This window comes from Anser cygnoides, chromosome 16 (genome assembly GCF_040182565.1).
Source record: "Anser cygnoides isolate HZ-2024a breed goose chromosome 16, Taihu_goose_T2T_genome, whole genome shotgun sequence".
NCBI lineage: Eukaryota > Metazoa > Chordata > Aves > Anseriformes > Anatidae > Anser > Anser cygnoides.
The window spans coordinates 12,567,725-12,579,975 of NC_089888.1; the positions used below are offsets into that span (position 1 = coordinate 12,567,725).

The window sequence follows — 12,251 nt, forward strand, 5'->3', positions numbered from 1 at the left end:
TTTTGAGCCAGCCCTCGCAGAAAGCCAGTGTATGTGAGCTGAGTATTTTTTAAAATTATGGTCTTTGAAGGATGAGTTAGAGCTAAGCATATTCTTGCAGTGTTTTCCTTCTAACAGGTATTACTGTCTCGTTTCCTTGGTATTCAAGAGCTGAATAGAGATTGCTAATGTTACTGAGATTTTTCTGGTGTTTCCTATAGACAGGCACACGAGGGTATTTTGTGTGCAGGTGTTGCATGCCAAACTTGAATGTAGGATACGGATGTCAGTAACAAATATTTTCACACGTTTACCAGCAGGCTGCCGTCTTCTGCCCTCATTTATCAACAGCCACATGGCAGTGCTTGCCATCCAAGTCAGTTTATACAAAGTAGGAGGCTGTAGGCAAGAAAGTAGACGAGGCTCCTGTGCTCTGAACACTGCTTTGTTCCCCCAATGCAAGCACAAGCACATTCACAGCTTAGTGTCAGAATAAGAAAGTCCTGTCTTGCTACCCTCATACAACCCAAATGGTAAGAACTGATATCTTTTACATTGTTAATTAGCCTCACTAAGAAGAAAAATAATAAAAATCAGGCATCTGAACAAGGATGATGTAGCTCTTGTTTTTCTTAAAGCGTGGTAAATCTGTCTTGGAAGCATAGTTTTGTACTCATTTCTGCATAGATTCATTTTTTTTCTTTTCCAAATACTTTGTTATAATTCTTCATTGGTATGAAGAATTATTCTGTAACTCTGCACTAGGTATTGGCTCAAATAAAGGTGTTCAATCACAGAGTTATTGTTATGGTGGGGAGCCAGTTAAGAGGAAAAAGTCGATGCCAGAGCAAGCTCCACACCAGTATTTGAGAGGAAACTTTACTGGTGCAGTCCTGAGTGTTTAATAGAAACAGTTGTATATTGGTAGTGATTTATTACAGTTCATCTTGGTACTTGAGCCTGGTTCATATTTTACAGACACCTGATATTAACAACAGGTTGCACTTATGGAATGTAAACAGCAGAGAAAGAGATGTATTGCAGGTGGTCCTATAAGGATACACATTGAAGTGCCAGCATTTAGAAACACATTCACCCTTCTGTTCTTTTCTTGTCTTCCCGGCATAAGACAGCAATGAATGGGTTATGAGCTGGGGAATGCAGAATTCAGAAATGCCTGGGGTTCGAAGTGCTTCACACCCTGCTCCATGGTGTTACCATTGCAGGGTGCGAACCCATAGAGATTTAAGCCAGCTCAGTCAATACCTTCAAGTATCAGCTGCTACTTTTCCATCCATTCCCATGATAACCAATATCTTTGTATTGATACCACTCTGCCTAAGCTGAAGCTCTCATTTTCACGGGTTAAACCTTCAAATACCACACATCATGCTGAGCTGAATATGCAGCTGTTGTATAGGAGCAGATGTTAAAAACGGGGCTTGTCTTATTCAGGCATGGCTGTCCACATGATAGTCATCCGGCTGTAGAGAGGGAACCTGGACAATGGCCTTGATGGTGAGAAAAAGACCTCTCCGGAGCATGAAGCTGCCTTGGATAGAGCCATCTAAGGCAAATGTGTTGGGCTGTCCTCTGGATGTTCCTGGTTTCTCCACTGATCAAGGTAGACAGGTGACCAGTGCCAACTTGGACAGCTAATTCTGAGATCTCTTTGGTTAGATGAGTTGCATTCCCTCCGTTACTGAATATACTGCAAGCAAATTACGTCATAAAATGGCATAAAGAGAGAAGGAACAGATTTAATGCTTCTTGGTTATTCTTGGAAATTCTTCCTCTGATCCATCTAGGTTGGCCATTTCAGGTCCTCCCTCTCTTTCATCAAGTTCCACATTTGAAAAATTATGAAAACTTTTTTTTCTTTAAAAAGAAAAAAAAAAAGAAAAGGGCTGTTCTGTGTTTACTTTTGTACACCGATGTATAACTTTAATTTTACAGGAGGTAAACCAAATAAAAAAAGGCTTTTGTTCTTTCTTGTGTTTTGGTTTTGGTTTTGTGCATTTGTTGTGGTTTGTGTGTGTGTGTGAGCCATTTCTGTGTGTGTTTGTGAGGATGTCATATTTCTTACGAAGAGAGAGTTTGTAACTCGCCTGTAAAAGTTTATCCACTAAGTGTTAGTATATGGTGAATCAATAGCTACAGAGCATTTATGGTGCAGGTCAATAGGGTTACTTAAGTCCATAACATTTAGTGATCTGTTTATAAACACCTATAATGGACTCTTTATACCAGAAGTAATATAATATTTAGTTCTCCTTTATTAATACCTTGTAAATGATACACTGTTAAGATATGCTGCAACTTGATGGATTTTCCGGCAATGTGATAAAATAGCTCTTTATTGCTTGTGCTTGTATAAATGGTTCCCTCTAAAACATCTGTGAAAGAAAGTCTGGCTTGTATATAAAAATTAATGAAAGATGCAGAACGTTTTTCTGGAGAAAAGTAAGGCCAGAAGTTGCTAGCGGTAACTCCCTCAGTGTGCTCACGTATAGGATAGTCCACGTAGGATCAAGAGGCTGAAGAGCTTGTACTAAACATCCCTTTCTTTGAAATCTCTGAAGGTGTTCCTAGGACTATCATTTCACTTGTGTTTCATGACTGAGTGCGCTGAGCAGACAGGAGAGGGTCCCAGTTACCTGCAATGTACCAGGCAACATCAGGCAATGTATCAGGCAATATCTACAGTGATCTTTCTTCCAGGTAATGTTTTGAATTGTGCTCTCTCCATACATAGGACCTATGTAGGGCTTCTAACCAGTGCTGGAGCATGCCAACAGCACATCCAGCGGGTGTCTCCCTTCAGGATTAGACAGTCCTGTTTTGTGCATCTTTCTTGCAAATCAGCCTGTCCCATCAGCAGAGCAGGGATATGACTGTGTGCACAACTCTGTGTGCGTGCATGTCTCCTGTCACCTTGTCCTCCTGCTATAAAAGCTGGGCACAAATACTCCTCTAAATTAAGAGCTACTGGAAGGGGTTATTGGCAGTGTTTGTACAGTCATGAGTGCTGACGATGAAGGAATGAGTTGTCTAGGAAAATGCTGATGACGTGCAAAGAAAGAAAATTATTGTTTATTCTCATGCCATAAGAACTATCTTGCAACAAAAAAATAGGCTTTAACAAAGGAGGTAATGAGCAACCCCAGTTCTCTGTGCTTCTGTGTACATGCCATTGAGCTGTAATTACACCACATGGCTGACTGTGTGAATACACCTCTAGTAAGCAGCCAGCTCCCAGCATGTTCGTATGACAAAAAGCAACACAACACGCAGTAATAGTTCCTCTGTTGGTTGTAGTTTGAAGGATAGATTAGGTATGGACTGAGTCAAAATCAATACCAAAAGCCAAAATAAGCAAATATTTTTTGTTTCTACTTTGCATCTTCATTAAATTACATGAATGTAGAAATTACGTTTGTGTTTACAGATTTGATTTTGAGTTTACTCCGCACCATTGGTAACATCTAAGGTATCTGGGGGGATTTACTGCTTTTGGCGATGGAGGTTCTCCAGAAATGTGTGAAGCCATCTTTTACACAAAGCTGAGGCCCATTGCTTCAGTCTTGTGTTGCTCATGGATGTTTTGTATCCAGGTGCAGAAAAACTTAAGTGCCACTTTCTTTTTTTTTTTTCCCAGTAAAATTTTACACGAGATTCTAAAGCCTGCAAGCATTTTTTAATGAATGGTAGCAGTTCCATACATTAACTGCTTGCTGTGTTACTGGTATATCACCCTTTTATTTTAATCTGCTTCACTACAAGTTCTATCATCTAAAAGTGTCCTTGTTCTTGCAGGTGTTGAAATAAAAAAACCCTACCTATATAAATACAAATCCTTCTCAGTGCGGATCTGCTTATGTTGCAGCAGGGTCAGGACTGACGTGTGAATTGGTGGCTTGGCCCAAGCTCAGGAGTTGAGAAATGAGAAGTGAGCATGTCTGGGGATGAGGGGGGATTGACCCAATAGTGCCTTTCCCCATAGTGGTGTTGGAGCAGGCTGCTCCCTCGGTCCTGACAACTTCCAGTGCTTTCCAGGGCTACAACAAATTTCATCCCTCTGGGATTTCTCTCATTTTTCATCACCTCTGAAGGTGGCCAGGGACCTCCTGCCTGCTCCTCCCAGGTGTTTGCCAGAGGTGGGATCCCACATGGGCTCAGGGCAGCCCCCTTTGCCCCTCTCCAGCCTGCCCAGCACCTCTCAGATGCATCACAGCCTCTTGCCAACAACTAATGTGCGGTGCCCAAGGCAAATAGGCTCCTTCTCCCAGCCTCACACCCTTGGTAAGCAGAACAGCTGCAAAAATATCAAGCAGAGAGGAAGTATTAACTCAAAACCAGTTTGGGCTATAAGCATGCAAATAATTCTCGTTTTCTCCTTGGCAGACTCCCGCTGCTACTGTTGCTTTTAGGAGTCAGCTTTGCAAGTTTGGAGACTAATTTTGAAAAGAGCAGTTTGGGAACGATAAGGCCAGGCTTAAAAGACACTCCAACAGCGTGGAAATACAAGCAGATACCAGCTTGCTAAAAGAGAATGGATTTCTATCCGTCCCGGATATTGTAACAGCTTGTGGTCTGCAAGCATGTTGAACGATGTCAGAATTTTGTATGCATCAGGCTGGGGAAAACACTGCCATTGCTTCAGTGCTGCTGCTCCGTCGTTTTTGACTGCTGCTTTTAAAATGATTTTCCCACTGTGGCCCCAGTATGACACTGTGTAAGCAGTGGTAAGTCTTTGCAGGCAGGGACCAGGAGGAGTTCAGAGAGGAAAGTTTATTCCAGGGAATCTGCCTGGATTTTGGGGGAGATAACTCCATCACCTCAGGATGCAATTACTTGCATTTTTTGTGCATTTTCACAGACTTCTGCAAAAAAAAAAAAAAAGCGTAGGCTTAGAAGTTATCAGTCACACATCAAGCTCTGAGGTAGTGATAAGAACAAGCTGCACCCTTTGAACCCAACAGGCAAGCTTTTAAAAAAAATTACAGATTTAACCTTTTTGGTAAATGAATTCCCATGGAGTGGAAAGATCAAAATGAAATGTTTTGCTAACATGTTCTGTCCAATTTGAAATGACCTAAGCACTGAAATCATTTTCTGTTGCTTTTTCCTTACGCTGTTTGGTGGTCTTCATTGGGGAGCAATTTTCTTTGGCCAGCAGAGCTGCCTCAAGCCTCCCCCCCCGCCTCACTAATGGACAAGGTAACATCGCTGCATAGGATGCTCCCACAGCCTGGGCCCCTGGAAAGGGAGACTCATGATCATTTGGATTAAATATTATTTTAATTCTACTGCCATTTTGCACCTTCACTGTTGGGAAATTTAGGCTTAATTTTTTCTCACAAGTTTAACTTCTGTAATTAATGAGTCTTGTGTCAGTTGCATATACTGTCTGTGTATATATGTGTGTGTATACAGATTTATATAGGGCATACATATATATATATATATACAGCTTGTAAACTCTACTTATATAAATGTGTGTATATAGAGAAGTGTTTGTGTGAATATATATGTAAACAGCTTTTATGCTACTGCACGCAGGGTTTTCTAGGAAGCTCGAAGCTGTGTATGTTATCTGGGGAAGAGTTAGCCCAGGTGGATGTGTGCTGGAGAGATCCCTGTTGGAAGAGACGTGGGGTGCTGTGTGTTTTGTCATCAAAAAGGCCACAATTTCATGTCTTTGGAATTTTCTCCCAAATCTTTCCAAACGTCACTGCTTGTTTTGAGACCTCTGAGCATGGCTGCTGCCTCCCTTAGCAAGCACTGTGAGGACCTGGCTGAAGAGGTGACGATGATTTAGTGTCTGTTATGACTTCCCAGTTCCCTGTGGGAAATCACACGGACCTAAAACCTTTTCCCCTTTCTGCTCTGTCTAGTGCCCACCACCCCGGGCACTTCCTTCAAGCTGGGTTGAGTTAGGACTTGACCTTAATTCATACCACTCCTTTTGGGGGGATGTGTGTGCACTAGGAGGGGGCTGTGTTTGTTCGTCAGCACGGTGTGTGCTGAGAAGCAGAGGAGGCTACTGGGTGGTAAACAGAGAATTTAAATTTCTGAAAGCTCTCTTAAACCTGTTCAAATCTCTGTGCTGTGCAGATAAGGCTGAGCTGTTGTATGGGCTGACACAGTAGGAACAAACTTCTGGCATACGCACAGCAGTTACAGCATTAGAATTGTAAAACACCTTTTTTCTTTTTTTAATCAAGGTAGGAACAAGTTTGAAAGGATGATTTGTGTGGTGTGCTTGCAGTTACAAACAGAAAAAAAATCAAAAGGATTCAGAAAGGAGGGGAGGAATCTGAGCAAGCAGGAACAGCCTGACCAAGTGAATCTGGTTGCCTCAAATGTCATTGCTACTTTCCCTCAATTACCTTCTAGTCTCAGGATATTGCAGATTTTAGTGTCCTCTAAATGAACAGAAGTCCACTGTTCCCTGATGCAATCTTTCCTTCAAGGAGGCATTAACCTAACAGCTGTGCCTAAACTGACCTTTACCTTTCTCTTGGAGATAAAAACGTGCAATGAGTTGGAAGCAGGTGGATTTGTTTTGCTGCTCAGAGACTTGTTTGGGTCGGTGTGAGCAGGTAACAGCAGGCAGCCTGGGCTTCTGCCAGAATTCCAGCAGTATAAAGGCTTTGTTTTCTCTGGCTCTGCAGCCGAGTAAGAGTCTAACAGACCTAAAAACTTTGGAGATGCTGACTTCCTCCCGAAGGAGAACATGAGCGTATTGTAAAATTGTGACCGCTTCAGGTTTTGCAGATATGCACAAAGCAAACGTCCCCAGGTCATGTGTGCATGCTGGGCATCACTCAGCAAAACGCCTCCTGGCAAGTGTATCCTCTGTCTTTTCCTTCTTCCCTGCATGCTCTGAGACGGGTAACCTGCAAAGTTCAGAGTTGTGTTTGATGCGCTGCTTGTACAATCCAAGTGGTACAGTCTAGCCATGGTCATAGTAATGCCATGTGAAAAAAAATGAATGTATTAGTGTAGTTTCTGATTGCAAAAGTACTACAATAACATAAAAGTCAGGTTTAGCTGTGCTGCTTGAGAAATTTAACAGCCAGAATTTTCTGTCAAGATATTAGAAAAACTGCTTGAAAAGGTAAAGGAAAAGACTGTATGTATAAGGTCAAGTGCATTACCCCGTCGCTGTGTTCCTGGAACGAAATACTGGGATGTTCCCAGGAGGTGGCAGAGCCTGGAAATGCTGCTAAAATGGTGGGAATCAGGAAAGAATAAATACGAGCTAAATAGGAGCATATCTATTTATCTAGCTGTGGATACTTCAAAGCACAGATATGTGATGTCTAATTAGACAGGAGGCAACACGAAGGCTACCCCGATGTGCCAGAGCATCTCGGTCCACCCTGGGTGCCTGCTTGGTGCTGCCAGCACCACTGCCACTGACGGCACTGCGGGATCCAGCCCCTTCCTGTCCAGAGACCCCCGTTGGTGGGGTGAACCTCTTACCTCTGGTCTTGGAGGGAAATCCTTGAGCTAAGTAATGAGAAGGAGATGCCAATGGCTTCTTTTGTCACATTAGTGGAGAAAGAGATGTTAAAAATGAAGTAATGAGCATAGTTAAGAACAAAACTGCTGCTCTAGGCAAAGTTTTGCTAGCTTCACTTTTGCTCCCTTTCAGCTCAATGTACCAATTAAACTATAGCCGAAGCAGAAAATGACATAGTTTTATTTTTAAAGGATATAAACAATAGCATTTTATAAATCCTGCAGTTTCCCTTTGTCCAGAAGGAACGAGGATTTTGGCTTCTTCCATGAGATACAGTTGCCAAGAGGTGTTCAGCTTCTGTCCCAGCTTCACGATCCCTGCAGCACGTACGCCTAAGAAATATAATCCTTCTGCTATTGTCTGCCTGCTCTCTCTTCTGAATACACTTGCAATTGCAGGCATGAAAAACAATTGGAGATGGGAACATTTGTTGGCTTTAAAACTCGCTGGATGACAGCTCAGCCTGGCTTCTAGCACAAATGATCAGGGGAAGAGCTGATTCTGCCAGAGAATGGGGGGTCCCACATCTGCGCTGGGAGGACTCTGCTGTGCTGCATGTAAGGACTGTCTTTCATTTTCTGCTGATTTTAATTTACTCTGCTTGGTTAGAAACGTTAGGCTCTGCACAGTCTTGTTTTTCTTTTGTCCACCATTGCTCCGACTCTTTCCTAAATACAAAAGGACTCTTGGGAATAGCATTCCGTTGAGCTGTCATGCTGAACTGTCTCCATATCCAGATGCTAATGATGGGAAATGTAGCATTATATGGGATCGGTGGGTAAGCAGGAATTACTTTCCAGCACAATTTTTTGCTTGAAATCATGGCAAACCTTCTGAAATGACTGTTTTCAAGATCATGTCTCCCTTTTAAAATATTGGTGTTTGATGGTGTTGATATGTGAGCATTGGAAAGGAAAAGTACAGGGAAAAATCAATTTTGAAAACCAAACAAAGGTTTCTGCCTTTCCCTTTACTGAAAACCCAGCTTTCCTTCTATTAATTCTCCCGTGAGCCTATAGCTACCTATTACCTTGGACTGCAGTGCCTTCGATGGAGTTTTGTAAACCTTTGGCCCCATCGCTATAAAAACCTTCCATGTTTTTGCCAAATCTCCCTCAGAAAGATTACTTTTGCTTTGAAGATGCCAATAAAGGAAATTGCTTTCACAAGGAGAGAGCTGGGAAGACAACCCTAGCCCCTTCATTTGGCTTCCCTCCAACCTTAAATGTATTGGAACCGGAGAGCAATCCTAAATATACGATGAAAGGCAGTGTAGTCCGGGCGGTGAGGTCTCCTGGGGCAGTGCTTCGTCATGTTCCGGTGCCCCTTCACCATTCTTCAGCTTTTGAGCAAAAGCGGTGAAAGAAAAGAGCAAAACGTGCCCGGGTGGCTTGCTGGGATGGAAAGTCCCGGGTGGCAGACCCCATCTCCAGCGGCCTCGTGCCATTCTCTGCCACCGCTGGAAGGAGGTTGGTTTCTTTCTTTCTTTATCTGCAGAGTTTTTGCTATTTGTTCCTTAACTCAAATCCCTTTTGTGCAGTCTTATCAGTACCACATGCCACCGGAGCACCTGTGTCGTGGCATAGACCTGGAAAGACGAGCAGAGAGCAGGCTGTAGTCTTTAGCCACAAAGAGATGGGCAGGAACAACACCGGGAGTCTGGTTTAAATTGCAAAAATGAGCGAACTTGGAAAGTGAGCCTGAGCGCTCTGGTCAGCCGGGCCAAGCTAAAAACTTGGCATGTGCTTTTTGCCCAGATTTCCTCGATGGAGCCTGGAGAACTTGAAGCAGTGCCAGGAGCCCAGGGGAGTGAGAGGTGATGCAGAGCAGTGCAGCCTCTGCAGGCTGCACATCCCCGCTTCTCCTCTTGCTGCTGTTCCTGGGAATTTGTCAGCAAGGAAGTTCCTTATGTCCGGCACGCAAGTAGCAGTGTGGGAGGACATCCGTGGGCACGCAGGGGAATCTCGTGTGTGTTGTCACCACAGCCCCGGCCCGAAGGCAGGTGTGGGGACATGAGGGTCGCCTTTGCTGCCTGACCTCCAGCAGGACCATCCTCTAAAGCTGGATGAGCTGCGGTCAGTCTGATAAACCTCCCAAACGTGGCCTCGGTGGTGTCAGTGGGCACATGAACAGGGAATCAGCGCTACGTGTGTACAGATACCTTCTAACCTCGGGCAGTGAACAGTGGCCTCAAAATGGCTTTTGTGTCTGCAGGGGAGGGGACACCAGTACCGGGGCCAGGAGGCAGCTGAGATGAGTCCTTCCCATGTAGGGATGGGGGGAGCTTGGGCAGGAGCACGGGGGCAGCAGGAGGGGGATTTGCTGGACTGGCACAGCTCTGGTCCTGCTCCGCATTGCTCCAGCTTGGTATTGGTGTGAGAAATCTCCTCTGCCCGTCCCCTGCCCTGAGGATCAGGACACACTGAGTAATACTGTTTCACACCAATGAAAGCCACCTAATTTTACTGAATATTTTTTAGTTTACCTTTTATTTTGGGAGTGAGTATGATGGATGGCTTGATGTTTTTAAAGACATTTTACAGCTGTTTGACCACAGGAAACATTTTGTCAGCAGTGTTTTGTAAAGAGGCAGGGGGACTGGTGATGCCAGAAAATGGCCTGCTCTCTGAATACACAGCGAGACACGAGGTTTGGATGCACCTTAGCACATCTAGTGCTAAAACAGAGATGTAGCTCCATGGCTGATGAGAATTACTGTGTAGAAATGGGCAGCTTCTTTCCTGTCCCCAGGGCAGCAGCTGTTCCGGAGGCTCCCAGTGCAGAGTCCAGCACCATGGTTGAGAGCAGCTGGGTCCCCTGTGAGTCCTGGGGTTTCAGATCAGAGGAAGGAGCTGCAGGAAAAACGGAGCCTGAAACGGCCAGCTGAACTGCCAGGTAAGATGCTGGGAGCTCACAGGGTGTGTGAGCTCCTTCAGCCTGGGTGGCTTCTCTGTCCGAGCTGGTCCAGTTCCACCGGGAGCTCTGGTATCCTCGGACGTGCTTAGGAAAAGCTGCGGTTAGCTAAGCACGTGCATGAGATGGGCTGCTTCCCTCCACCTTTCCAGAGCAGCTCACAGACTAATTTAGGTCAGAAAGGGGCTTCTGGAGGTGTCTCCCCCAACCTCCTGGTTAAAGCAGGGCTACTTTCAAGGTTAGATCAGGTTGCTGCAGACCTTGTCCAGTCCAGGTCTGAAGATCTCCACAATGGAGATGTCACAGAGTCTTTGGGCCCAAGTTCCAGTGCTGCACCACTTTTGTGAATGTTTTCTTATGTGCAATGATATTTTCTCTTGCCGCAAGTTGTGTCTGTTGTTTCTTGCCCTTTCCCTCCTGTCCACCTCTGAGAAAAACCTCTCTCCATCTTCTCTATAACCTCCCTTTAGATTCTTTGTAACTTTGAAATAAGTCTCGTATAAATACTTTTTTTTTTTTTTGTGGAGCTGACTCTTGGTGTTAGGCTCTTCTTACCTTATCATCTTCAAAATACATCCTTGTTATCAACTTGTTATGCCACAGCTGATGTAATGGCTGGACGTGCAGAAATACCTGCTCCCCCTGAGCTTCCCGGATCTGTAGTTATCTGCTCGGAGATGTGTGGAGCTGCAGGGCTCAGCCTTCAGGGACCTCTTCCAGAGCTGCACCCTTGCTGCTGCATTCATCAGCTCCTCTGCCTTTCTGGTCCAGGTGTTTTCACCCATTTTTGAGGCCAGCTCAATCAAATCACCACTATCCAAGGTCCCAGGATGCGGGGACAAAGTTCTCTTCTGATAACACATTCTTCAGCAATAACGGCGACACCTTGGTTTGCCTTCCAGTTATCAAGATGCTTTTCTGTATGCATCAAAGCAGTAATGATTTGACTTGTCTTCCCTGAGTAATGATTTTGTCTTACACTTTTTTTGGTTACATTTGTCTTCAAGGCATCGATTTCATTCCTTTCTAAATTTTTTGGAGTTCGTTCTACTCGGACTTATTTTGTGGTGATTCCAAATGAATTACACCGGCTTTGCAATTATTTTAAGTAGACACTACTTTTGCATGTAGTGCCAAAAAATGGTAAAAACCTTAGGCTAAACATTCTACGTATAACTCTCCCTGCACTCTCAGAAGGTTTCGGGTTTTTTTTGAAATACTGGTGTGTTGTTAGTTTCACTGAATATATAAACTACAGTAATTGGTTGTTGCCTTGTTCTGAGGACACAGTGTTTGCTACGTGTTGCGTTAGTGGTATCTAAGAGTGGGTGATAGAGAAGAATTCTGTGATTTGTCAAGAAGCTTGTGCAAAGCCCTGCTGAGAAGATACAAGTTGAGGTGCAACAGAAAACTTGGGGGCCTGAAGTGAGGTGTTTGTCCTGCCTAATTGTCTGCCATCCTCGGGCACCCTGCATGGGGTGGGTGAGCCCCCTTGGGCTGCCCCTGCACCTCCCCGTGCTGACCCTGCACCACTCGGAGTCTGCCTGCCCCGAGCCCAGCAGGTAGGAGACCTCTGTGATGCCCACAGCTCTTCCCAGGGCAGCACGGAAACGTCTGGTGCATGACCTAGAGGACTCCGGTCTGATTTAATTTTCCCAGATTTCTTGGTGGGGGATTGAGCCAGCAATTTAGTTTGCTGAGTCCCTGGAAATTGCGTGCAGATCTGTACGCTGCCAGTCGCGGCCAGGCAGAAGGGTTACAAGGAGGAGAAGGCAGGAGCCTGCATGGATTTACCAAGCAGCTGTCGAGCTTTGTCAGAGCACCAAAT

The 12,251-nt window shown here is 44.7% G+C and overlaps 1 long non-coding RNA gene across 1 annotated transcript in view; it reads left to right on the forward strand.

The window, feature by feature from the left end:
- The first annotated feature begins 2,909 nt into the window (after positions 1–2,909).
- The window catches only part of LOC106043488 (uncharacterized), a 122,643-nt gene continuing 113,301 nt past the window's right edge, over positions 2,910–12,251 (forward strand). The window contains exons 1-4 of the long non-coding RNA XR_010825295.1: positions 2,910–4,281; positions 4,384–4,724; positions 5,139–8,067; positions 10,262–10,405. This is a non-coding gene — a long non-coding RNA (uncharacterized lncRNA). The remainder of the gene's footprint in view (positions 4,282–4,383; positions 4,725–5,138; positions 8,068–10,261; positions 10,406–12,251) is intronic.